The sequence below is a fragment of the Aotus nancymaae genome, unplaced genomic scaffold, assembly GCF_030222135.1.
Source record: "Aotus nancymaae isolate 86718 unplaced genomic scaffold, 86718_ANA_hifiasm-v0.15.2.pri h1tg000002l, whole genome shotgun sequence".
NCBI lineage: Eukaryota > Metazoa > Chordata > Mammalia > Primates > Aotidae > Aotus > Aotus nancymaae.
In genome coordinates this window covers 1515405-1542370 of record NW_026988413.1, presented here as the reverse complement: position 1 = coordinate 1542370, position 26966 = coordinate 1515405, and the positions used below count along the sequence as shown (strand labels likewise).

Below are 26966 nucleotides of genomic sequence, written 5' to 3'. Positions count from 1 at the left end.
TGGTAACAAAATGGATTTTTCCCCATGAATGCCCGGCCGGCCTATTCATTATCTCTCTTCTATTAGTAATTTTCTGCTCCGTATTCAGCCTCCCAGCTCTTCACTTCCTCCCGTCTCCCGGCGTACACAGTGCCTCTTATGTCAGGCCGGGCCCGTTTTTATCTTGTAATCATAAAGGCCACCAAAGCAATTATCGCCGGTCTTGACTGGAAAAGCTGGTCATTAATTAGCCTCCTTTTGCCTTCGGTGCAGCGGATTAGCTGGTGCTGGGACTGAGTTAATGGAAACGCGGGTTAAATGAGAAAAGACGCCGGATTTTCCTGCCTGGATGCGCCGCGCGCTCGGAGGAGGACCGCGAGGTTCTCGAGCCGCGGGAGGCGGCTGAGCCCAGGAGAGGGAAGGAGGGAGGGAGGGAGGGAGGGAGGGGGTGAAGGGAGCGGGGGAAGCGCGGGGTGCGGGGAGGCACCCGCGAAGGCGGGGCGGGGCGGGGGCCGAGGGAACGGCCCGAACCCCGCTTGGCCCGGACCCTGCAGCTGCCGCTGGGTCCCGGCGCGCACGGTCGCCTTCCGCGTGGAGACCCCGTCCTCCTCGTCCTCCTCCTCCCTCCCCGTCTCCTCTCCCCTCCCTCTCCCTCCGGCCCACACAGCCTCTTCCAGAAAGAAGTCACTCCAGAGCCCGACGACCCACCCCAGAGGCGGCCGGAGTCCGCCCACCGGGTCCCTGCGCGCCCCCTCCCCGCCCCGCCCCCCGCGAGGAGCCCGTTCGCTAAACCCAAGGCGCCGCCTCCCACGGCCGGGGTCTCCTCGGCCCCCGCGCGGTCGCCGGGTCTCCCGGGTGGGCGGCGGCCCCTCCCTGTGCCCTCCCCGGCGGCGCGAGGGACCGCAGAGCGCGCGGGCCGGCGGGGACCCAGGCGGGGAGCAGCGGCCGCGACCCCGGATCCCCGCGGTGCCGGGACTGAGGCCGAGTCGGAGTTCGCCGGAGCCACACCTGTGCGGGAGGGCGTTTCCCGGGGGCCGTCCTGCTGCCCGCGCCCCTCACCTCCCGCAGGTCCCGCCCCGCCTTGGCGGACAGAACGGACAACAAAGGACGCGGCGCGACGCGCGGAGGGGGCGCCCGCCGTCCTCCCACCCCATCCCAGCCAGGCCAGCGCTCACCTCGCGCCTCCCCCGCCCCAGCGCGCAGGCGACTCGCGGCCCCGCTGCCCACGTGGACGACGGCGCCCGGGAACCCGGACTTCTCGAACCTTCCTGCCCCGCGACGCAAACGAGGCCCACACGCGCGCAGTGACCACCCTGGCTCCGAGGGGCCCGCGGTGTGTGGTGGACCCGTCAGTGGCACTCGAGCGACGGCCCACGCGCGCCTCATCGATCCCGGACCCTCCCAGGCTGTGGGTGCGGGTGTGCGGGGGGTCCCGAGGCTCCGGCTCCCCGAGGAAGGGGCACAGGCGCTGGCCGCTGTCCCTCGCGCCGGGTGAGGGCGCTGGACGCGCGGAGGCCGGAGGAGGAGGAGGAGGACTGGCCTGCCCGTGGCACGAGGGACCCTGGGCCCGCGGAGGCTCTTCCCAGAGAGGCGGGGGCCGAGCCAGCGCCGGGCTTTCAGGCTGGACACCTGCTGTCGCCGGGACCCTCGATGCGCTGGGCCCGCGGGGGACCGGAACGGAGCCTGCTTTCGAGGCCTCTCCGGGCGCGCTGGGATTTACTCAAAGGTCAAAGAAAAATGTCAAGGAGAGCGACTGCCCAGAGAGCTCCTGGCCGGCTCCCGGGTCCCCGCTGGGTCCCAGCATCCCCGGAGGAGAAGGAAGGAGGCCTAGTCACTGACCTCGCCCAGCTCGCCCTGCCGGGGCCTGCGCTGGCCCCGCAGAGAAGGCGGCCGCGTGCCCAGGCTGGGAGGGAGCCGCCCCAGGCCCACCTCCTCGGGCCGGTCCACTGGGAGGCCCCTTCTGCAGCCCCGGAGAGGACGGGGAAGGCCCGGAGGGCGGCAGCGCGGGGCTGTGGGGCCTGGACAGCCGGGGAGTCAGCGCGGGGGCTGAGGGCGAGGATGGGTCTGACTGCGGGGGAGGGTGCCGCGTTGGACCGAGGGACCGACTGGGGTCGACTAGCCTGAGGTTAGAAGTCGCTGCATCCCAGGGCCTGGCTGGGAAACCCGCCTCCCGACCGGCCCGCGGGCACCGCAGAAGAAACTGAAAAAAGGGGTCTTCCCTCCACGCCAAGGACGGTTTCAAGGGTCCCACAGCGCTGAGCTGCAGGTCAGGTCTTAGGAATCCCGGAAAAAACGAAGATTTAAAGAAATTCTATTTATTTTTTTTTAAATGAGGGAGTGGACTGCCCTGCTGGCATAGGGATTGAGTTTCAATAACTTTACAATGACTTGACTTTCTTCCTTTCTGTGGAGTTACATAAAAAAATCTTAAAACTCCTGCTAGCCATGACCTTTAAAAGAAATGAGTCTGCTACTGGTTTAAAAGCGAGTTTGAGGCACAGTCTTGCCCCAGGTGTGGCTTTGGTGGGCCGGGCCGCAGCACCTTCTCCCCCAAGGGCACCGGCCCCCCAAGGCTGAACCACGCCCCCTGAAGAGAGCCCAGACTAATTAGAGGCGTCTTATCAGTCTTGAGTTGAAATGGAAAGAAAATGATGTTTAAATATTTATGACTTTGACATTTACAGTCAGGCATCTTTTAAAAGCAGAACACCCCCCTCTGTACAGCGGCAGCTCGGTTTACTGAAAGTTTGGAACAGGAGAAGTGAGGAGGAGGAGGATAGAGAAGGAGGCCAGAGACACAGGCTGCAGGGGGTATCTGTGCATCCGCAGGTGGGGGAGAGGCACAGATAGGCACACTTCAGTGCTAAGTTCTCAGATGCAGGAATAGCATAATTTTAAAAAATGATCACGAGTGATTAAGTCAATTTTTGTAGCAGGTTGGATTTATCTTGAGAGTAAGTTGAAGTACAATATTGCAGATTTCTTTCTCTCAACCATCTGCACCTGCAACTCCTCAAATTTAGAATATACAGTATTGAAAAAGTTGTGATTCAAAATAACTATATGACCACAGAGACAATCTGTGGAGCTGACTTAGCAGCCAGAATCTGCAGACACGGTGCTGACCGATTTAAATTATTTTGATGGTACCCATAAGTGGAGGTGCATGGGGTGTCCATCACATGCCCTTCTGAACCATTGATGGGAAAATGCCTTCAGAACCTTTTTTAGCTGTCCATGTGGTCAGCTAAAAAGAAAAAAGAAAAAAGGACATTCTATACCCAAACTCAGTTGTGAGAGCTGATGCAGCCACACGAACAGCAAACTTTATGGTAAATATGTGTTGACAGGTTGCCAGATTCAGTCCTTTTCCAAGGTTGCGTGATGCAACCAGTTAACAGGAGCAGCTCACTTTGTGAGTCACCGACGTGCAGTGTTAAAATATGTTCGTGCCATAAAGACCAAGGGCACAGGTGCTCGGTGCCAGTTAAGGTTAAGCTCCTAACATTGTTGATGCTCTCATCTGTATCATTTCTGAGGAATCAGATTCGAGTCCCAGCCTCATCCTATGTTTGTCTGCATTTATATTGCTAAATTATAAAGACCTTTTTTCTCTTAAAACTTAGAAGTCAGTTTTAGAGACCATTTCTGAGTGCTGTAACAAGTTTACCTTTGGTTTGCTGGATGAATCCTCTTAGAATTATTTGGAAATTTCATTTTAAATTTACTAAAATGTATTACTAAAATATAGTAACTATCATTTTACAGCTGATTAACGTTTGTAAGTTTTCAGGCCATACCAAGTGATCCAACTTAAAAACATGGGGGAGGGGGTGTCTTAAAATATTTTAAAAGTATTTTTTAAAGCTGTTAACTGAACTATTTTTAATTTGGAATTTGCCACAGAATTCTAATAAATGAGAGAAGTCAGGCAGAAATAATCATGTATTAATTCTCTGCATTACAAAATCTTTTCAGAAGCTATTATCAGAGCAAGAGGCACTGCGGTCTGAATTCAGGGTGGGAGAAGCCCTTTGTGCAGCTGAAAGCTATTGTTCCTCTGTGCAGATGAAATTGTACTTGCAAATCTGCCATTCAAGTGGCCAAAAAAACCCAAAAAAAGCGAAAGAAAAGACTCTTACAGAAAATTATTCTTAAATGTAAACTTTAATGAAAATAAGTTGGGATATACTGTTTTAAAATGGGCTATTTGTTGAGTTTTTCCAGGCATACACTTAAAAGTGAATATACAAAAAAGGTAATAAATTGTCTATCTGCCATCTTTAAGCACTCCTGAAACATCAGTTTTAAAGAAATACTGTGTTTTAAGACCTCAGGAAAGATTTATGATACTGATGTTCAAAGGGGAAACACCCTTGTGCAGACTAATTTTTAACCAGGAGATTGTCTCGGGTGGGAGAGAGGGACCCAGACCGAGCAGGGAAGGGTGCCTCCGAGAAAGCCGCCCCCAGCCTCTTCCAGACTCTCCGCTGGCGTTTTCATTACACCTAAACTCAGACTCAGCCGATCGCACTGAAGGCACCGGCTCCTGACCCCTATTTTTGGCCCGCACGCCTGGCCCCGAGGAGTGCCGAACGCACGCGCGCCTTCCACACCAGGGGCTTCCCGGGACGGCGCGCGGCCTTCCCACCCCGCAAGAACCAGACCCCCTTCAGGACTGGGGGTTTTGCTTCGCCTCCTTTCCCCGGACTGAGAAGTCCCAACCCCAAGACCCGCCTGGCGTCGCCTGTCAGGACCCCGCTGTAGCCCGACTTCGAGCCCAGGGCCAGGGAAGGGAGGTCAGTGTCCGGCCCCTCCGCGGCCTCAGCTCTCTTCCCCGCCCCTTCCCCTCCCGGTTCACAGCATCCCCACTGGGGTCGTAAAGATCAGGCCCGAGCTCGGACACAAAGGCCGAGGGTTCCCGGGAGCTGCGGGTAGTCGGAGCCCGGAGAGGGTCCCGGCAGCCTTCCCGGAGCCCAGCCTCCGGGCCACAGAGCGCGCCGGCCGCCAGGGAGGACGAAGGTCCCCACGCACGCTCGCGTTCACCCGGGAATCCCGGCGCCCGCAGCCCCGGGCCGCACAGCTCAGCCCGCGCAGCCACCGCCACCGCCGTATTCTCCGGAGCGCAGCGGGGCGTGCTCGGGAGCGGGCGGGAGGGCACTTCCCTCCGTGTCGGTGAAAGGAAGAGCTTCAGCTCCCTCCTCCGCACAAACCTTCACTTCCTCTCCCGTTCGCTCGCGTCCTAAAATCTGGGATCGGCGACGCAGAGACGGCCCCGCTTAGCGGAGACCCCGCGCCCCGGACTCCAGGCGGGAGGCTGCACGGTGCCGGCCAGGACGCGCAGCTCGGAGGCTGGACCACGCCCGGGGCCCGGGGCCGCTGTCCGAGGACAGAACGGAGGTCGGCGACTTGAACCCGGCGCAGAAAGACGCCCGGGGCAGGGGGCCGCGGGCGGGGCAGGGGCTGCAGAGCCACCGGGAGAGCGTCCGCTGCGTTGTCGTCGAGGCTGCGGCGGGGCCCCTCTCCCAGCCGTCCAGCCTGGAGCGCCCAGCTCAGCGCACTGAGGACCAGAAAGGGCGGGAGACTCTCTCCGGCCCTAAAAGGCAATTCTGCAGAGATTTTAACTCTAACTTTGGGGTCCGCCTGATTCCCTGGAGCGAGGCTTCTCTAAAACCACGGAGCAGGCCAGTGTTCGGAACTGCACAGGTAGTTATGCAGGAAGGAAATGAAGTCTCTCGTTCCAACAGCTTCGAGTCGTCACAAGTTTCTCTCTGGCGAGCACGCGGCCGCCTCACCTGGGGTGGGGGAGGCGCTGGGAGAGCGCAGCTCTCTTTGCGGGAGGAGAGATGACCACTCCGAGGCGTTCCCACTTGCCTCTGGAATGCCTCTCTCTGCGGGCCCCCTCAGGCCCTCCAACTCGCAGTCCGCAGGGATACCCCCAAGGCTCAGAGGCGCGCTCCCGGAACGTTGTGAGGAGGGCGAAGAGCGCCCCAAAATGGGCTGGGAGGAAAATGCGCCCACACTGGCGCCTCTCCATTCTGGCTGCTTGCTCCTTCCCTGCTCCTTTCCTACACACCACCCATCTCCTTGCCTGCACCCCCACCCCCACCCCTACCCCCGCACCCCGCAATGGTCGAAACTGCCAGGAGGGGCGAGCAACGGGAAAGGCCGAGGAGAGCGCTGGGGAGAAGTCCAGGAGGTCCCAGACTCCTCGGGGCAGTCTCCGCGGGGCCCTGGGCCAGGACAGCTGCCAGCACTCCCAATCTGTGCGCTCAGAAAGAGCTGCCCTCTGCTCGCTCCTCCTCACGTGCCCACCTAAGACCCACTTGGGGATGATCCTGGGCCGGCCCAAGCCTTTGAGAGGAGTCCTGCGGCGAGGAAGTTGCCCCCTGGACTGAGCTCTCGGACGCCCTGGTCGCCCATCCGAGCCCCCACGCGAGACCTCCAGCCTTCGAAAGCTCCCTTCCTCGCCCCACCACCTACGCGCCTGGTGATGCCCTCGTGGGCCCCTCCTGCTCCCTCCGTCCCCATCCCGGCCCCTCTCTCCTCTTCCAGGGCCCACCCAACCGCGCCACCAGTGCCCGCGCCCCGCCCGGCACCCCTGGTTACCTGCAGCTGGGCCGGCGCCCAGCGCCCGCGCGGGAGGAGGTGGGGGCGTGCGCCGGGCCGAGCGGCCTCGGGGCGCAGCAGCTGCGGGCAGCAGCAGCGCCATCATCACAGCCAGCTGCTTCCCTGAGCTGGAGCCACAGACTAGAGGGGTCATCCGCTCCTGACCACAAACTTCTAGGGCGGCCGGTGGAGACAAAGGTGCCGCGCGTCGCTGCTTCAGCGGCAGCGGCTGCGCGGCGGCACCGGCTCGGAGCCCGCAAGCGCCGGGCTCTGCGCGGCCCCTCGGCCCAGCTCCGCGTGCTCCGCCCCGGCCCGGCCCCCAGGCTAGGCACGCTGGGCCGGGGCGCGGCGCGGGCGGGCTCGGGGCGGGCTCCGGACTGTCCCCGCAGGGCCGCCGGCCGCGCGCGCAGCTCCAACCAGCGCGGCCGCCGCGCCCCGCCTTATATCCGGCCCGGCGCGCACCCGGCCGGCGGCGGCGCGGCTCGCGGCCCAGCCACCGGTTGCTATAGCGATGTTCCCCCCCCCCACATGTTGCTGACAGCAATTGGCTAAGGGGCCGGGGTTCTCCAAACACCCTCTCCCGCCCGAGACTATGAATGGACATCAGCTTTGTCAGTCATTGGTACAACGCCGAAGCCAGGGCCTTCGCCTTTTCAGTCTTTCTCCCTTTCATCGTTCGTACCCGGCAAGTTCAGGGTAGCGCTGCGAGGAGAGGGGCCTCCGCCGGAAAAGTCAAGGCGCGCAGCTCTGCTGTGACCTTTGTCGTGGGAGGGCCGGGTGGGGCGCGTCGCCACTCTCGGCAAGAGAAAAATTAATGGCACGACGTTCTTTCCAGTTACTTTTTCCAATTTCGCCGTTCGGGCCTTTTTGCTCCCTTTCCAAATTGAAGCAGGCCAATTACGCAGGGCAAGTGGACGACAGCCCCTCTCCTCACTTTACGAGGGCCCTCCCGAGTTTTTAGGTCCGGGATGCGCGTAGAAAGTGTCTTGCCAGACGCGGAAACTCGTGAGACTTCGCCACCATTTGGTCCAGGCGATGCCGGCCACCCTCCCAAAACGCCGGAGGGAGATGGCGGTGGACACCGAGGCTTGGGAGCCGCGTCCTTGCCCTTCCCCCTCCCCAGGTCAATGGCCTGGCCTAGACCACCGCCCTGCGGGCGTAAGGAGTGGAGCCGAATCACACGCCACGCTCCCAGTCGCTCGAGCCTCCCCACCTACCCCTCCCACCCCACCGGCCCCTGGCGCGGGCCGGGGTGCCAGTCAGGCCCGCAGCGCGCGAGCCGAGCTAGGGTCTCGGGGCGACCAGGACCTGCGGGCCGCGGACTCCGGCGCGCGCTCCACCCCTCACCCTCCACGCTCTCCCTCCCCAAGCCTTGGCCCCACGGCCGCAGCCACAGGTTGGGGCACCCCGGTGCGCGGCGCCCCCGCGGAGCTGGGGAGAACCGGAGAGCTGAAACCCAACATCTGTGTGTACAATGCGCTCTCCGAGGCCCACAGCTGCAGGAACAAGGAGAAGAAAGGAAGGGGGGCGCAGATCTTGTCACACGCAGATGACAGTCTGCGGAGGGCTCTTTAGTTTCTCCTTTTCTGGAAACCCCAGCGGCCCCCTCCTAGGCCCCCCTCTCCCACCGCCTGCCCATTGTTCCCTGCGCCCGGGACAGCTGGAGACGGCGGCCCGCGCCACCCGACGCCCCTCCCGCCGCACACCCGGCGGCCCTCGGCGCCCGCTCCAGGCCCCTCCGGGGCCAACCCCTCCACACCCCCACCTCCCCAGGCCAGGCCCAGGCGGCGCTTCCACCGTCTCCCCTCTCCTCCCTTGCACTCTAGCGCTGCCCCCAGACCTGCCCCGCGCAGAGGGCCTCGCCGGGCGCTTTTCTCTTACAAGCCAAGTTCTGTAAAACCCGGAGGGAGGCCCGGGGACGGGGGGCAGGGCTCAGAGGCGGGGTCGTTCACTGCAGGCCCCTGCCTAAAAGTGGCCGAGGAACCCTGTTTCCTCTGACTGCAGGCCAAGGCCGAGTTCCCCATTTATTTTTGTATTTATAGGGCAAGGAAAGCCCCAGGGCAAAGAGATGGCCTCGCGTTCCCGCGGCCCTGAGCCGGTTGCAGGAGGTCCGGTGTGGCTCGGCGCCGGCGCGGGAGGCGAGAAACTGCGGCTGTCCATCAGTGGGCACTGGGGTCCTCGCCCGTTAGTGTTGCCGTCCAGTAGGCGGAGGGGGGCAAATCACCCTGGCCCTCTCGGGTCCCCATGCTCAGGGCAAGGCCTGAAGAAACCCCCGTACGCTGGTTCGGGGGTGGCACGGCGGCCCTCCTGTGCGCTGGTGGACTGGACGTCCCCAGCGCTGCGGGCAGGTCAGAGAGAAGCTGTACCCCGGTTCCCCCCGGGCCCACGCCCCGCGCTTGGCCCCAGGCTGCCCTCGCAGGGACCTTCTCGGGCAGAGTCGAGTGGCAGCGGTTCCCGCCCCTCCCTGCCATCCTCCTCTGGTGCCTGGGCGTCCCAGCCAGCCTCCAGGGCGACCTCCAGCCGGGCCCTGGGCAGAGAAAGAGGAGGGCAGGGGAGGTTGGGCTAGCGGGGCGGGGGCCTTGGGAGCCCGGGCGGGAAGAGGGGGAAGACCGTGGAGGGGAGTGACGGGAGGGGAGGGAGGCCCGCAGGAGGGGACCTGCTGCCCTCAGCCTGGCTGGTAACCGGCCTCTCCATAGCAACGGCCCGCGCGCGCGCGTCTGTGTGTGCGCGTGTCTGGTGTCTGTGTGCTTGTGGTGGGGGGTGTCCCTGGGACTCCCCGCGCGAACTGGGAGGGATCGCAGAGCCCTGGGCCTGCGGCAGAGGAGTCCCCTCCTGGACTGGGGGCCCGGCCTCCGAGGTGCCCCGAGCGCCCTGGGGTCTGGCTGCGCCGCGTTGGGAACGGGGTAGGCTGGGGGTGGGGTGGCGCGCAGGCCCAGGGCTCGGCCGCGGGGGCCTAGGGGCGTCCTGGCTCCTGCTGCGGTGGCAGGGCCTGGGGCACCAGTGGGAGCGGCGCGGGTCCTTCCGCGACCCTGAGCACAGGGGCGGCGACGGCGCCTCCACCACGGCCCTGTCCTGCCCGAGTGCCCGGCGCACCTGAGGTCTGGGCGGGGGCGCGTGGGGCCGGGCGGGGGAGCAGCGGAGGACCCGCGCGTCGCCTCCAGGCCGGCTCCTGGCAGAGGCCAGAGGGGCCCCGGCGCACCCTCCCAGCCCGCCGCCCTCCTCGCCCCCGATCGCGGGAGCCTCCTCCGGGCCGGGGACTCCGGCAGGCGGCGGGGGAGGCCGGGAGTGTCCGGGGGTGTCCGGGTGCCGGTGGGCGTCTCGCCCGGCCAGGCCACGTCCGGCCCTTCCGTCTCCACCGCGGCGCGGACCCCCCGTGGCCACCGTGGGCCTCGGACGGGGCGAGGGGGACGCGGGCCCTGCCGTCTGAGGGTCCTGGGGCGGCCAGAGGCCCGGCGACCCCAGAGCAAGGGGGATCCCAGCCCGGGGCAAGCGCGAGGCGTCAGGCCCTAGAGCGGGTTTTGCTTTCTTTACACACAGGACATGACAGTGAACACGAAATAAATAACACGATTCTCCTCAGTCACTTCTTCCGCCGTCCCAGAGTTTCACTTCCAACACCAAAGCACCCCTTTCCTGATTTAATCTAAATTTAATGACCTGTCTTTCCAGCGCTTTGAGGAAGGATGGGTGAGGACGTGGCACTCATTCAGCTCAATTTTGGTCACTTTAAAGATCGTTAGAGGGCCGGAAACGCTTCCTGCGGTATTCACAGGCGGACAGCACCCTTCCTCGCCCAGGCCTTGCTGCACCTGCCACAGTATATTCTGGGTGGCAGATGGTGATTGACGTCTGAGAGGCCCCAACTCCCTCCCCTTCCTCCCGCCACCCCTCCCCCAAGCTGAAGGGGACCCACACTCAAGCCCTAGAGTCTAGGGGGTTCATTGGAAGAACGTGTTTGTATTTGAGGTGCAGATTCTTTTAGTCTACTGTTTCAGAAACTGGTAAGTTACTCGCCGGATTTCCATTCTATTTTTCTTAATTTTAAATTCCCTTTTTATTTCCAGGGCAGGAAAATGTATCTTCTAATTCCTGAAAATACTTTAGAAAAGTGCCTCGGTGATAATGTGAGACTAGATTCAGCTAAGTTGAAGAATGAATAATGATGTGAGGATTTTTTCTTTTGGTCATGAGAGCTTAGACTTCATTTAATAATAAATTTCAATTTACATGATTTCAGTAACATTTTCGAGAAAACTTTTAAACATGACACAAAATATTTTTGAGAGACGGTGATTGAAATGGTTTCTATATGACAAATGAGCAGATTATTCATACAGAACTCAGGGTGGTTTGGCTGATGAATAAAAAATATAACGTATGCAAAATTCTCCAAGACCTACAAAATAGCTACACAATATAAATAGTTTAAAAATGATTTGCCGATCCTGCCAATACTTCGTTTAAAGTGCATTTCACATTTGTTATGTGTAAAACCTAATGTTCTGTGATAAGAATCTCATTTTCAATTTAAGGAACACCAAATTGTTACAGATCACACATTAAGTGATTAGAATTAATATCCAGTGCACTAAATTATCAAAGAAAATGTATTTTTAAACAAAATAGAGAAAGACAGTTATGGGAAACACGATTATTATAAAGCAAAACACATATTTTGGGAGTTTAAAATAAAATAATATGGTAAGGTGGAAAATGATTAGAAAAAACCTGAGACTCTTGATTTCAGAAAGTCTAAATAATTTTTTTTTAAACTAAAACAGTAATTTATAATTTTATAGTACACAATAGTATTTAAAATACTTTTGATTTCTAAATCCATTTTAAAAATGTTTAAAATTATTATATAAAAATAAAAATCCTTAAAAATGTGGTAGGTATATGTATAAATCATTTTTTCATGCAAATATTTAAAGAAAACAGTATTTTAAAATATCAATGACTGAATTTTGAAAACGAGATGTTTTGACAGGTCAGCCTCCTAGGAAGGCACAGTAGCTGGCATTGAGGTGATTTAAAAATGAAGACACTTGCACAGACAAACATGGATGACTCTAAGTTGAGATGTATTAATCACTAGTGGCTACTTTTTCAAGGACAGTATTTGGAAAAGCGTGAGACACTAGTGAGACATTCTTATTCATCGTAAAAGAAGGAAAGTCCATTGCAACAATGGGGAAGCAGAACAGTGCATCTTAGTAGAGCCCTCACCATCTGCCCATGCACATGGGACGCAGGGTTTACCCCACAGGACACATTCATGAACTGGGAAGATTCTTTAAGACAAGACTTGGCCACATTGCTTATGTTAGCAAATGTAAGATATGGCTATAAAATCAATGCCCTGATTTTCAAATTGAGAAATACTAAACTTATTTTTTCAAATTATTTCACTTTGTTTCAAGAAAAATATGAATTCCTTACTCAAAGCAGAACAATGCAAGTCACTTTTTGCTTTGAAAAATAAATCACTAGCACAGCTCAGGTTTTCTTCTTAGTTCTCATGCTGGCTCATATGCCGATCAATCTGAAGCTTTTGAAATCCAAACAGGAACTCCATGATGAGATCAAGCTGATATCCCACCAATGGCTTGACACGATTACATGAAACCATGTCCTTAGAAACCAGAAATGTGTTTCAGCAAACATTTCTGCTTGAAGGACTGGCTGACAAATATGTAGGAATGTTTAGACTTTTTTTTTCTCCAAACTTCAAAGTTATAATTCAAAGAACAGGAAAAGCCTCAGGGCTTCCTTGTTGCCATTATTAGGTTTGTCCGTTAAAATTAGCATTCTGAAAAAAGGCTGCTCATAAGTACAGGTATTTACAAACAGTGCAGTCTCCTGAGAGGTCAGTCTGGTTTTCAATTTCTAGATTCTAGTCTAGAAGAGCTATTACTTTCAATTAACCTCTTAGTAAAGCTCTAACCTTTTGTTATTCACAGAACAACTCCATAAGGCATGTGTTTAATGGTTGGTGTTCAATGCAGTATATATATTATATGCTCATGACTAGATTTGATTCTTTACAAAACTGAGCCAAAATTCCTTAGATTGAGTGTTTTTAAGAAAGACTCATTACCACATAAACAAGAATCTAACTTTTTTGAAAATGGCTAAATAATGCTGTTACGTTCAGATGAATGGAAGCAAAATACTGCTGTGAAGAATATCTAGGTCATCTCTACTTTTTGTTTAAAATCTCTTGCACATATTTTGCCAGTTACATACTACATATCCGTTACAATATTTGTAAACTTTTCCTTGGGTTGTTTTGGAATTTAAAGTAGAACGATAGTTCAGGTAATTCAGGCGAATGTCTGTTTCGCAGTTGTATAACCTAGCTCTGTACTGCTTACATATTACATAAGGAAAGTGCCAGTGTCTATTTTCATGTGTGAAAACAGGCTCCAGTTAGATGGAAGAACACCGGCAGCTGACGAAGCTCACCTTCGTACCTGGATTCTACTGAACAGGAGTCACCATCAAGGATACTTTCTGATTTTGTATTGCAAATATGCCGCTACATATTTAGATCCAAACAAAAATCCAGGAAGCAGCCAGTTGCTTTGCTTTGCTTTTTTCTTTTTATTGAGACAGAGTCTCGCTCTGTTGCTCAGGCTGGAGGGCAGTGGTGTGATCTCGGCTCACTGCCAACCTCCGCTGCCCAGGTTCAAGTGATTCTCCTGCTTCAGCCACCCAAGTAGCTGAGGTTACAGGCACGCGCCACAACACCTGGCTAATTTTTTTGTCTTTTTAGTAGAGACGGGGTTTCACCATGTTGGCCAGGCTATTTTCGAACTCCTAACCTCAGGTGATCTTCCCGCCTCGGCCTCCCACAGTGCTGGAATTATAGGCGGGAGCCATTGCGCCCGGCCCAGTTGCTTTTCATTCTGACAACACGGAGCAGATTCAGGGTGAGCTGTTGCCGAGACAGAGCATTGGTGGTGCAGGATTCCATGCGATTCACCCTCAGCTGCCACGTGGCCAACTGCAGGGAGCCATCGCGTGTCCTCCGCCGGTGCCCCAGGATGCACGCTGGCATTCTAGCAAGCCTGGCACAACATTAGCATATAATCTGCAACAGGGCACTGCCGTGCACTGAAACCACTTTTAAAACGCTCACAAATCTGCCACGTGTAACCACGTCTCTCCTCACACCTTTCCATTCACACGCTTGAGGAACTGATAGATCTACTTCACCTTTGCCCAGTCACTTCTGAAATTCCCATTTGGAATTGTTTCCAGAGATACGCCCAAACAAAACCAGAAATCTAGTCTTAGGTTTTCTAGCCTTTTTTCACTTGTGATTCCCCACACCTCCAGCCGGTCACTCCTCCAGCTGAACTGGCCTTATCTCTGAATGACTTTAGAGTATTAAGAAAGAAACAAATCTGAAAGATCGCATCCACCATCAAGAATGCATTTTAAAAGGCCGTTTCAAAAGAGTAGTGCCCCAAACGTGGCGAGCCCTCGCGCACGGTGGGAAGAGAGGCAGTGCCTCCGGGACGCTCTGGGGCAACCAGGCTCACTTGTCCAGGCGCGTTCGGAACAGAGCCAGTTACTTCCCCTCCACTGGGTTTGCCAGTTTCCCTGACGACAGCCTCTCTGTCCTCAATGTCCACTTTTGGGGTGAGGCTTGAGGCTTGCCTTTTGTCCTCCCACAATCAGATCCCGTTACTTTTTGCCAGTCATCCCTTGTCTGACCTCATTCCCCATCCCCCGATGCTGATGGCAGTCAGCCTCCAGGAGCCCCGGGGCCCGGTCCCCTCCATCCACCCCCCTCAGCCTCCATCACCCCTACCTCGTCCACTGGACTGGCTTCCTTTCCCTCCCTAGGAATTCCACCAACCCTTCCTCAGACCCATCAAAGGCTGGCTCCCTTTCATCTGATGAACCAAGCACACACAGCAGCACCTCCAGACCTCCTCCCCGTGTCCCTTCCCCACACCAGGAGCCCTGGTCAGCGGCCGTGAGAGCACCCTCGCCCACCCCTGTGCATCCTGTCCCTGCCAAGGAACCCTGGCTGGTTCAGCTGCAGGCTCCGCGTCTCCCACTTGTTTGAGACCGAATGCTGAGTCCCTCACCTTCAGAACACGTCAGTGCCGGGAATGCTCATCATTTCACGCATGTGTACACGCACCGTCTCTCACACGCACACGCGCTCACACACGTGGAGAAGGGCGAGCACTTTCAGGTCAGCATGGCAGCAGCAGCGCGTCCCGTCAAGCGTCTTCTCCATATTTCATTTCCTTCCACTCCCAGAGAAGCCATGGGATCCGGGCATCGTTTTTTCCAGTTTTGCAGATGAGAAAACCAGTGTTGAGAAGTAGATGAAGAATCCCAAGGCGGGCAGCGCCAGAGTCTCAGTAAACACACATGCTCCTGTGCACACCCACGCCGAGTGCACTCTTCACAGGGGAGAACTCCGTGCTTAGCTACAGACCCAGGCAGGCTGGGAGCTGCTCCTGTCTGCAGCCTGAGCTCGAGGGTCTCCGCCAGAGCCTCCAAGCCTCCCCACAAAACAGTATTAATAATGGTTATTATTTGAATAGTAATTCAATAATACTATCAGTCCTGGAAAAAGATAATGGCCTCTATTCTCTCTTTTCCATAGAATGTGATCACAGGCATCGTGTGAGCGTTGCCATCTTTGCGGTTCTGCCACGAACAGGTGAAGAAGCCAGGGATGTCTGGCACAGCAGCTCCAAACGCACCTTCCAGGGCGCCTCCTCCCCTCCCTCAGCGCTGCCCCCAGGCCCTTCCTACGCAAACTGCTGTGACCACAGCAGTGCAGACTTTATCCTACACCCTGACCCACTCACGAGAGCACTGTGGCTCTAGGTCTGAAGGCTTCTCAGTCTGACTGGCGTGGGCTACGTATTTATAAGAAAGCACAGGCAGTGAGTGTGACTGGTGAGCGTGGATGTCTCCTCTCTGAGAAGCAAGATGAGGGGTGCGCCTCTCCCAGCCCGTGGGGAGCACAGGGCTGCGTGCCCACACCTACTGGATGGCTCAGTCCCCTCCATGCACACTCCTGTCTGCCGGCGGGCGTGGGATGGCTTCGGTGAAAGCCCCGGACCGAGGCTCAGCACCCGGCTTCCAGCATACGGTGGATAATAATCTCTGGCAACACGAAGAGGTGGGCGGCAGCTCCGGGCGCTCTCATCTGCTCATCAGTCCACAGGTCTAGGGTGTTAAAAATGGATTTCGGCTAAATGAACACAACGTACACCACCAGAACAGCACGTGTGCCATTCCAGACACCTGCCACGCTGCCGTCCCGCGCTGCTGAATCCGCCCCTCTCTCCTGTCCTCTGCACCTCGGAAGGAGGTGAGGCCGAGGCGGAGGTGTCTACAGGAACGCTAGGGGACCTTCCTACCTCCAGTGGCCAAAACAGCTGTTTTCAAGCTGCTGCTGCTGGAGACTGGTCTTGGGGAAGGGCTGTGATATCAGGAGCTCTTTGTGGAAAGCCTTACATTAAGATGATGGGGAACAAAGGAAGCTAGGAAGTTTGGAAAAACAGAGAAATAAGAAACGCTCCTAAACTGAGCCCGTGGTAAGCTGAGTGTACTGAAATTGAACGGCTCATTCTTGAAATGTCCATGCGGCCGGCAGCCTCTGAGATGGCCCAGGGACTCCGGCCTCCTCGGATTCTCTCCCCTGAGCACCGCTGGATGGGGTGACTCCACTCCGATGCCTGGAGGATGGCAAAGGCAGCAGAGGTGGCTTCTAAGGCTGCAACTGGGCTCCCTCGACTGGCTTTCCAGCTCCGAGGGAAGCCCGCTGCCACGTGGCGCTGCAGATGGGAGACCCTGTGGACAGGGCCCGGGGATGGGGCCCACAGCATAGAGGGCCTGGGGCTGCCGCTGCTGAGCTGAGAAAACACCCTAATCTCAGCTTTTGGGGACCCAGCTGGGACCCCCAGCTGGTCCACACCAGGACCCCAGGCCCACAGAAACTGTGAGATAAGACATGGTTGTCTTAAGCTAAGTTTCAGGATAACGCACTGTGCAGCGGAGGGTACTGGACCCAGGAGGATCTTAAAGCAACATGAAGCTGCCCAGAGAGAACCGAATGGGAACAGCCCACGTGGGTCGTCCACAGAGGAGCTTCCCTCAGCCAGGCAGAGCTTCCTGCGGGAGGTGAAAGGCGGGTTCCTGCAGCCCCAGCCCCTGCCTCTGCGCACGCCCCTCACGCTCCACAGCACCCCGTCTTCTGCCGCTGCTCTGGAGTTGGGGTTTCAAGGCTCTGGCAGGTCGGGAGGCCCAGAGAACTCCATGTGCCCGGTTCTGGTTCTGTCGCCGTGAGAGCTGCCTCTCCCTTGCCTGACACTTTCACTTTCCCTGTAGTGTTCATGCAGCAGAGTGCAGCAAACGTTTCGAATGCGTCCTCACAGTGGGGCTCAGGGCGGTGTGAAGATCTCTCTCGCCAGAAGCTGACGGCCTCTGTTACTTCCAGCTGCAGCTCCTGGGGCTGCCCTCCGTGGGGTTAGGGGCCGCGAGGGATCCCTTTCCTTACGCTGTCTGATGCTGCGGGTTAGAAGACTCTTGTTTCTACTCACATGACTGGGTGCCCAGTATACACTGCAGTGGTTTAGTGAAAGGGGCCAAACCCCAGCTCTGCCACTAACTGTGTGACCGAGGCAAGTGGCTTCACTGTCCTGTGCCTCAGTTTCTCTCCCTGAAAATGGGAATAAAACGTACTTGACTGATGGGCTTATGGAAAGGATTGCAGGAGCTCTTAGCCGCTTTGCGCTCAGGACGGGGCGTGGCGTCCACACCCTCAGGGTCCCTGCCATGTTTTAGTACCATCTTCACTCCACGAGTGCCAGCCTCGGTTTTCCAGCCTCGGTTTTCTTGGAAGCCAGTGGAAATTCTGTTCTCAGACAAATGTGAAAGGTATCCTTAGATAACAGATTCAGTAACACAAATTTGGAGAGGAAAAATGATCCCCAGTGAAGTGTGGGAGAGGCCACACGTATGTGTTTGGGCACGCCTGCCCTGTGCTGCTCTGCTCTCCCGGGCATGCACCCCATCCCCTCCTGGGTCCCCAGATTCGCTTCCGGGGCCACGGGGAGGGAGGGCAGGTGCCCCTCAGGCGTCCCCTTTCTTTCTTTCTCAGCACCTCCTGAGGAGGCCCCGGGACAGAACAGGAGCACTGGGGTCCGAGGCAGGTACGGGGGCATTTGTATTCCCGGTGGTTTACAGGGGCCATTCTACTGCTCTGGTAGCTTGCAAAGCAGACTTTTAACTTAGAATTGACATATACTAAATATTTAAAGTAATCTTCAGAAACTCCAGGGGGTGTCTGTAATTAAGGACAACTTTTTCACAACTAAAAACCCTCCTGCGACTGTGACCGCTACCAAACAACGCCTAGCTCTGCGCTCCAGCACGAACCTCCATGCTTGCAGGAAGGCTCTTTGTGAAACTAACGGCAATCCTGTGTGGTGAGCGCCATTAACACCTCCGTTTTCCAGATGGGCAAATGAAGCCCAGAGTGACAAGGCAACCTGCTTAAGGTCACACAGCAGGAGACAAGGCAGGGTTTGAACTGAGTGAATCTGACGCCAGTGACTTCCGGATCAGCATGGGTCACATCCCTCCAGAATGCCAGGGATGGAGTGAATCTCACCACGACACCTTCCGGATCAAGTGGACCACGTCCTCCAGAATGCTGGGGACTGAGCAAAACTCGCCCCAGTGCTTTCTGGATCAATGAGGACCACATCCCTTCAAAATGCTGGGAACTGAGCGAATGTGACCCCAGTGCCTTCTGGATCGGCGTGGACCACATCCCCTGAGAACGCTGCAACTGAGTGAATCTGACTGGGGTGCCTTCCAAAGTAACGTGGACCACGTCTCCCCAGAAAGCCGGGAACCGAGCAGATCTGACCCCAGTGCCTTCCGGATCAGCATGGACCACCTCCTCCTGAATGGGGGGAACTGAGTGAATCTCACCCAGTGCCCTCTAGATCAACGTGGACCACGGCCCTCCAGAATGCTGGGAACTGAGTGAATCTCGCCCCAGTGATTTCCAGACCAATGTGCATTACATCCCTCCAGAATGCCGGTTACTGGGCAAATGTGACCCCAGTACCTTCCAGATCGACACGGACCACACCCCGCCAGAATGCCAGACAGACGAAGGACACGGAAAACTTCGTAGTAAAACGTATTTTCTGATATGCAGGTACCTGGGAATCTGTGGATTCAGGTTTAGCACTGTGGATTGTGCTTTTATACATAGCACACACAGGCACAGCACACACACACACAGTACACACAAAGGCACAGCACACACACAGTACACACACCACACACAGGCACAGCATACACACACACACCACACACACAAGCACAGTATACACACACACAGGCATAGCACACACACTGCATACACACACAGCACACACAGCACACACACACAGGCACAGCATACACACACAGTACACACACCACACACAGGCACAGCACACACACACCCAGTACACACACCACGCACAGGCACAGCATACACACACACACCACACACACACAAGCACAGTATACACACACACAGGCATAGCACACACACTGCATACACACACAGCACACACACCACATACACACACAGGCACAGCATACACACACAGCACACACACACAGGCACAGCATACACACACACAGTACACATACCACACACACAGGCACAGCACACACACAGGCACAGCATACACACATGCAGTACACACACCACACACACAGGCACAGCACACACACACAGTACACACACCACGCACAGGCACAGCATACACACACACACACCACACACACAAGCACAGTATACACACACAGGCATAGCACACACACTGCATACACACACAGCACACACACCACATACACACACAGGCACAGCGTACACACACACAGTACACACAGCACACACACAGGCACAGCACACACACAGTACACACAAAGGCACAGAACACACACAGTACACACACCACACACACAGGCACAGCACACGCACACACAGTACACACACCACACACAGGCACAGCATACACACACACACAGTACACACACCACACACACAGACACAGCACACGCACACACAGTACACACACTACACACAGGCACAGCATACACACACACAGTACACACACCACACACACAGGCACAGCACACACACACAGTACACACAAAGGCACAGCACACACACAGTACACACACCACACACACAGGCACAGCACATGCACACACAGTACACATACCACACACAGGCACAGCATACACACACACAGTACACACACCACACACACAGGCACAGCACACACACACAGTACACACAAAGGCACAGCACACACACAATTCACACACCACACACACAGGCACAGCACACGCACACACAGTACACACACCACACACAGGCACAGCATACACACACACAGTACACACACCACACACACAGGCACAGCACACACACAGTACACACACACAGGCACAGCATACACACACACAGGCACAGCACACACACAGTACACACACACACAGGCACAGCATACACACACACAGTACACACACCACGCACACAGGCACAGCACACACACACACACTACACACACCACACACAGGCATAGCACACACACTGCATACACACACAGCACACACAGCACATACACAGGCACAGCACACACACACACAGGCACAGTATACACACACACACAGGCACAGCACATACACAGCACACACACCACGCATACACACAGCACACATACACCACTCACACAGGCACAGGACGCACACACACAGGCACAGCATTCACACACACACACATTGCACACATAACCACATTCACATAGACACATACCTCACACACACATACACAGAAATACACACACCACACACACACAGATACCCGGCATACTTACACACACAGCACACATAAAAACCACATTCACACACATTAGGCATATAGCAAACACCCACTCATGCAAACGTCCCCCGTGCATGGGTACCCCTCCCCCACACGCAGGGACAGAGTCCACACTGTGCTTCCTTCCCCAGAATTGACGCCATCAGCTCAGTTCGCATGTGTCCCTGCTGGGGATGGCCCTTCAGGGATGACGGTGCTAAGCTGCTGTGGTTTAAAAGCTTTAGGGACGACTTGGCAGGTAGGAGAGGCAGAGGCAGATTTCTTTTCTTTTTCTTTGTTCTTTTTTTTTTTTGAGATGGAGTCTCACTCTGTCACCCAGGCTGGAGTGCGGTGGTGCGATCTCGGCTCACTGCAACCTCTGCCTCCTGGGTTCAAGCGATTCTCCTGCCTCAGCCCCCCGAGTAGCTGGGATTATAGGCATGCACCACCATGCCCAGCTAATGTTTGTATTTTAAGTAGAGAGGGGGTTTCACCATGTTGGCCAGGATGGTCTTGATCTCTTGACCTTCTGAGCCGCCTGCCTCAGCCTCCCAAAGTGCTGGGATTACAGGCGTGAGCCACCGCGCCCAACCAGAGGCAGATTTCTTATGCTGCTTTTAAAACAAAAGTAGCCACAAGAGTTAACACCTCTAGTTTTTACTCTCAAAAATAAAGTCCTTGTGGATTTTATGATCTGATTTCAGCAGATGTCACGGTAAAGTGGAGATCCCTTAGCTGTGGGCATCACCCTGGGCCAGCCGCTGGCTGCTCTGAAGGAAGGGTCCCCACACACAGGCCAGTGGCTTTCCAGGGCTGAGGCTGGAGAGAGGAGCTTTGCCTGGGACTGGCACCCTTCTAGCTCTGATTCTGCCCCGTGCTGGGTGCCTCTTGAGTGTCGCCTTCCCTCCTGAAGCTCAGGTGCGTCTTCTCCTCCGCTGCCACCGGCTGCTTCCGTTCCGCTTTCCAGGCGGGGTGCCAACCTGCATCCCCTGAGAGTTCCCTCTGCTTTTGCAAGAGTCACCGTCTGCCCCCGACCCTTTGGCCAGGTCCTGCAGCACTCAGAGCTGGCCACAGAGACTTATTTCCTTCCATAGGGACTGTCCAGATTGTCCTAAAGGTCGGGCAGTGGTGTGAGCGGCTCCTGGTCATTCAGGAGTCCCTGCAGGTGGCAGAAGATTCTCCGGAGCTGGACCGAGGGGCAGCCGCAGGGCTCTCAGCGAAACTGGGAAGGTTCATGAGCTCCATGTTCCTGTCTGAGATGACCACAACCAGGGCAGGCCTCATGTGTGCCCCAACTTCCGTAAAACTACACACACGTGGTCACAAGAGCTCCTGCCTTATGCACTCTAGGCAGGGCAGCATTCCACATTTAAAACCACTTAACACGCAACCATGAAGCCACCACGTGGTTGATGATACTCTCTGTGGGACCTGCACGTTAGGTTATAAAGAATGGTTGTAATCACCCGCAGGTCCATACTTTATCCTTTATATCAAACGTGATATGGTCAAAGTCACAATTCAGTTGCAAACCACATAGGGCTCCATGAAAGTTACCAGCGAGAGCTGAAAGTGCTCCTCCTCCTACTCTTCCCTGCTAGAGCCTGCACCCCACCGGGTTAGAACAGAGATAACTGTCACCTGGGAACCCACGATCCTGCGGGGGAGGGGAAGCCCCCGGGGCTGGAGGCAGGAGTGAGCCGGGAGAGACAATGGGGCTTCCGCCTCCCTCAGTGGGAGTGAGGCCTCGGGTTGGAGGGCCTGGGTTGGGCTGTGCTGCCCACAGCTGGGTGACACTTCAATCTAGGCTGCTCACAGGTGGTCCTGCAGGGCAGCCCTGCTGAATCCCGTCATGGGAGATGGAGGCCACGAGTGCCACAGATCAATACGATGGAGGCCACATGTGCCACAGATCAATACGATGGAGGCCACATGTGCCACAGATCAATACGATGGAGGCCACATGTGCCACAGATCAATACGATGCCCTTAATTTTTTTATTTTTTTGAGACAGAGTCTCACTCTGTCACCCAGGTTGGAGTACAGTGGCACCATGTTAGCTACTACAGCCTCTGTCTCCTGGGTTCAAGCAATTCTCCTCCCAAGTAGCTGGGATTACAGGCACCCACCACCAAACCCAGCTTTTTTTTTTTTTTTTGTATTTTTTAGTAGAGATGAGGTTTCACCATGTGAGCCAGGCTGGTCTCGAACTCCTGATGTCAGGCGATCCACCCATCTCAGCCTCCCAAAGTGCTGGGATTACAGGTGTGAGCCACCACACCCAACTACGATGCCCTTCTGTGCACAGCTCCGGATGAAAGTTCCCCGTGGGCCTAGTGTCTGAATTGAGCTGCTTACTTTTATTTCCAAGAAGATGACAAAGACGATTTGACCTCTGACAATTCTTTCAGCCCCTGTCCTCCTGCAGGTAGCTGAGAGCCTGAGTGAGGTGTGTGACACAGAATGAGGGGCTGGGAAATTACCCACAGTGGACATTTATCACTTGGTTCCCCCAGACAGATCTAGCACACGAAGTGAGCCACGCAGAGGCCGGGACCCTCCCTGCCTCCCTCCCAAGTGGCAACCCTCTGGGAAACTCAGCTCTGCCTTCTCTGGGGCCTTTGAGCTCAGCCCACCTGGTGCAGCCACATGGCCCCAGGGATGGGTGGTCCCGCTGCATGGGAAGGGCTTAAAACCTAGCAGAAGACAGGAAATAACTAAGATCAGAGCAGAACTGAAGGAGAGAGACACAAAAAACGCTTCAAAAAATCAATAAATCCAGGAGCTGGTTTTTTGAAAAGATCAACATAATAGACCACTAGCCAGATTAATAAAAAAGAAAAGAGAGAAGAATCAAATAGATGCAATAAAAAATGATACAGGGGATATCACCACAGATTCCACAGAAATACAAACCACAATCAGAGATTACTACAAACAACTCTATGCACATAAACTAGGAAACCTGGAAGAAATGGATAAATTCCTGGACACTTGCCTCCTCCCAAGCCTAAACCAGGAAGAAGTCGAAAACCTGAATAGACCAATATCGAGGTCTGAAGTCGAGGCAGCAATTAAGAGCCTACCACCCAAAAAAAGCCCAGGTCCAGATGGGTTCACAGCCAAATTCTACCAGACATACAAAGAGGAGCTGGTACCATTCCTTCTGAAACTATTCCAAATAATCCAAAAAGAGGGAGTCCTTCCCAAATCATTTTATGAGACCAACATCATCCTGATACCAAAACCCGGCAGAGACTAAGCAAGAAAAGAAAACTTCAGGCCAATATCCATGATGAACATAGATGCAAAAATCTTCAATAAAATACTGGCAAACCAATTGCAACAGCACATCAAAAAGCTTATCCACCATGATCAAGTAGGATTCATCCCAGGGATGCAAGGCTGGTTCAACATACGCAAGTCTATAAATGTAATTCACCACATAAACAGAAGCAAAGACAAAAACCACATGATTATCTCAATTGATGCAGAGAAGACAAAATTCAACAGCCCTTTATGCTAAAAACTCTCAATAAACTAGGTATCGACGGAACGTATCTCAAAATAATAAAAGCTATTTATGACAAACCCACAGCCAATATCATCCTGAATGGGCAAAAACTGGAAGCATTCCCTTTGAAATCTGGCACTAGACAAGGATGCCCTCTCTCATCACTCCTATTCAATATAGTATTGGAAGTTCTAGCCAGAGCAATCAGGCAAGAAAAAGAAATAAAGGGTATTCAATTAGGAAAGGAGGAAGTCAAACTGTCTCTATTTGCAGGTGACATGATTGTATATTTAGAAGACCCCATTGTCTCAGCCCAAAATCTCCTGAAACTGATAAGCGACTTCAGCAAAGTCTCAGGATACAAAATCAATGTGCAGAAGTCACAAGCATTCCTATACACCAATAACAGACTTAAAGAGAGCCAAATCAAGAACGAACCGCCATTCACAATTGCTACAAAGAGAATAAAATGCTTAGGAATACAACTAACAAGGAACGTAAAGGACCTCTTCAAGGAGAACTACAAATCACTGCTCAATGAAATAAGAGAGGACACAAACAGATGGAGAAACATTCCATGCTTATGGTTAGGAAGAATCAATATCGCTAAAATGGCCATATTGCCCAAAGTAATTTATAGATTCAATGCTATCCCCATCAAGCTACCAATGACCTTCTTCACAGAACTGGAAAAAACCACCTTAAACTTCATATGGAACCAAAAGAGAGTCCGCATAGTCAAGTCAATTCTATGCAAAAAGAACGAAGCTGGAGGCATCAGACTACCTGACTTCCAACTACACTACAAGGCTACAGTAATCAAAACAGCATGGTACTGGTACCAAAACAGAGTTATAGACCAATGGAACAGAACAGAGGCCTTGGAGGCAACACTGCACATCTACAACCATCTGATCTTTGACAAATCTCACAAAAACAAGCAATGGGAAAAGGATTCCCTGTTTAATAAATGGTGTTAGGAAAACTGGCTAGCCAGGTGCAGAAAGCAGAAACTGGACTCCTTCCTGACCCCTTACACTAAAATTAACTCCAGATGGATTAAAGACTTAAACATAAGACCTAACACCATAAAAACCCTAGAAGAAAATCTAGACAAAACCATTCAGGACATAGGCATAGGCAAGGACTTCATGACCAAAACACCAAAAGCATTGGCAACAAAAGCCAAAATAGACAAATGGGACCTAATCAAACTCCACAGCTTCTGCACCGGAAAAGAAACAGTCAATAGAGTGAATCGGCAACCAACAGAATGGGAAAAAACTTTTGCAATCTACCCATCTGACAAAGGGCTAATATCCAGAATCTACAAAAAAGTAAAACAAATTTATAAGAAAAAAACAAACAAGCCCATTCAAAAGTGGGTGAAGGATATGAACAGACACTTTACAAAAGAAGACATATATGAGGCCAATAGACATATGAAAAAATGCTCGTCATCACTGGTCATTAGAGAAATGCAAATCAAAACTACATTGAGATACTATCTCACGCCAGTTAGAATGGCGATCATTAAAAAATCTGGAGACAACAGATGCTAGAGAGGATGTGGAGAAATAGGAACACTTTTACACTGTTGGTGGGAGTGTAAATTAGTTCAACCATTGTGGAAGACAGTGTGGCGATTACTCAAAGATCTAGAAATAGAAATTCCATTTGACCTAGCAATCCCATTACTGGGTATATACCCAAAGGATTATAAATCATTCCATTATAAAGACACATGCACACGTATGTTCATGGCGGCACTGTTTACAATAGCAAAGACCTGGAACCAACCCAAATGCCCATCAATGAAAGACTGGACAGGGAAAATGTGGCACATATACACCATGGAATATTATGCAGCCATCAAAAACAATGAGTTCGTGTCCTTTGTAGGGACATGGATGAACCTGGAAACCATCATTCTCAGCAAACTGACACAAGAACAGAAAATCAAACCCCGCATGTTCTCACTCATAGGTGGGTGTTGAACAATGAGAACACATGGACACAGGGAGGGGAGCACTACACACTGGGATCTGTCGGGGGGAAATAGGGGAGGGACAGCGGGGGGTGGGGAGTTGGGGAGGGATAACGTGGGGAGAAATGCCAGATATAGGTGATGGGGAGGAAGGCAGCAAACCACATTGCCATGTATGTACCTATGCAACAATCCTGCATGTTCTTCACATGTACCCCAGAACCTAAAACGCAATAATATATGTGTGTGTGTATATATATATATATATATATATATATATATGTATATATGCCTTTAAAATCTATACTCAGGATGTCAACTCCGTCTCTCAACAAGAAATCCCATTAGCAAGGAGAGGGTGCAACGCCCAGCCCCTCCCCATCTACCATACAGACTTGGATCTCACCAGGACCAAAGCAAGCACACAGGTCTGCGGTTCCCAGAATCTGTCTAACCCTTTCTGAATGTTTCCCTGACTCTCTTACTCCGGCGTCTTTCCCAGCTCGGCCCACCCCTCAGACGTTCCCGATAGCCGTGGCCGGATCCAGCTTTGCTACGGATACGCTTGGCTGGACCTGGAACCGCAGGCCTGGTGAGAGGCCCATGTGGCAGCGTTCGTGGGCCGTGCCCTCCAGCCCTCACGTGGCATGCACCTGCCGCTCTCTGCAGAGCACGCCTCGCTCCCCTTCACGAAGGCGCGGAATCACAACGGCAGCCGTGACGCTCTGGCTACTAAGATACAGTATCTGCTCCAAGCTGCCAATTTGGCAAGTGTGCCTTAAAAGAAAGAATCACATAAATGGTAGACTCCACATTTTGAGCTGTGTGAGTCAAGAAACCATGAAGGCATTTTCTTCCACATCTTATTCGTGATGAACATGAGGATGACGTTCTTAGGCGAGCTCACTCCGCCTCATGGCATCAACTCCGCAGAGGCGTCTCACAGGTCACGCTAGAA

General features: G+C 54.1%; 1 protein-coding gene across 6 annotated transcripts in view; it reads right to left on the bottom strand.

Moving 5' to 3' along the window:
- Positions 1-26966, bottom strand: part of PTPRN2 (protein tyrosine phosphatase receptor type N2) — a 1009611-nt gene that overhangs the window by 153148 nt on the left and 829497 nt on the right. The window lies entirely within an intron of this gene.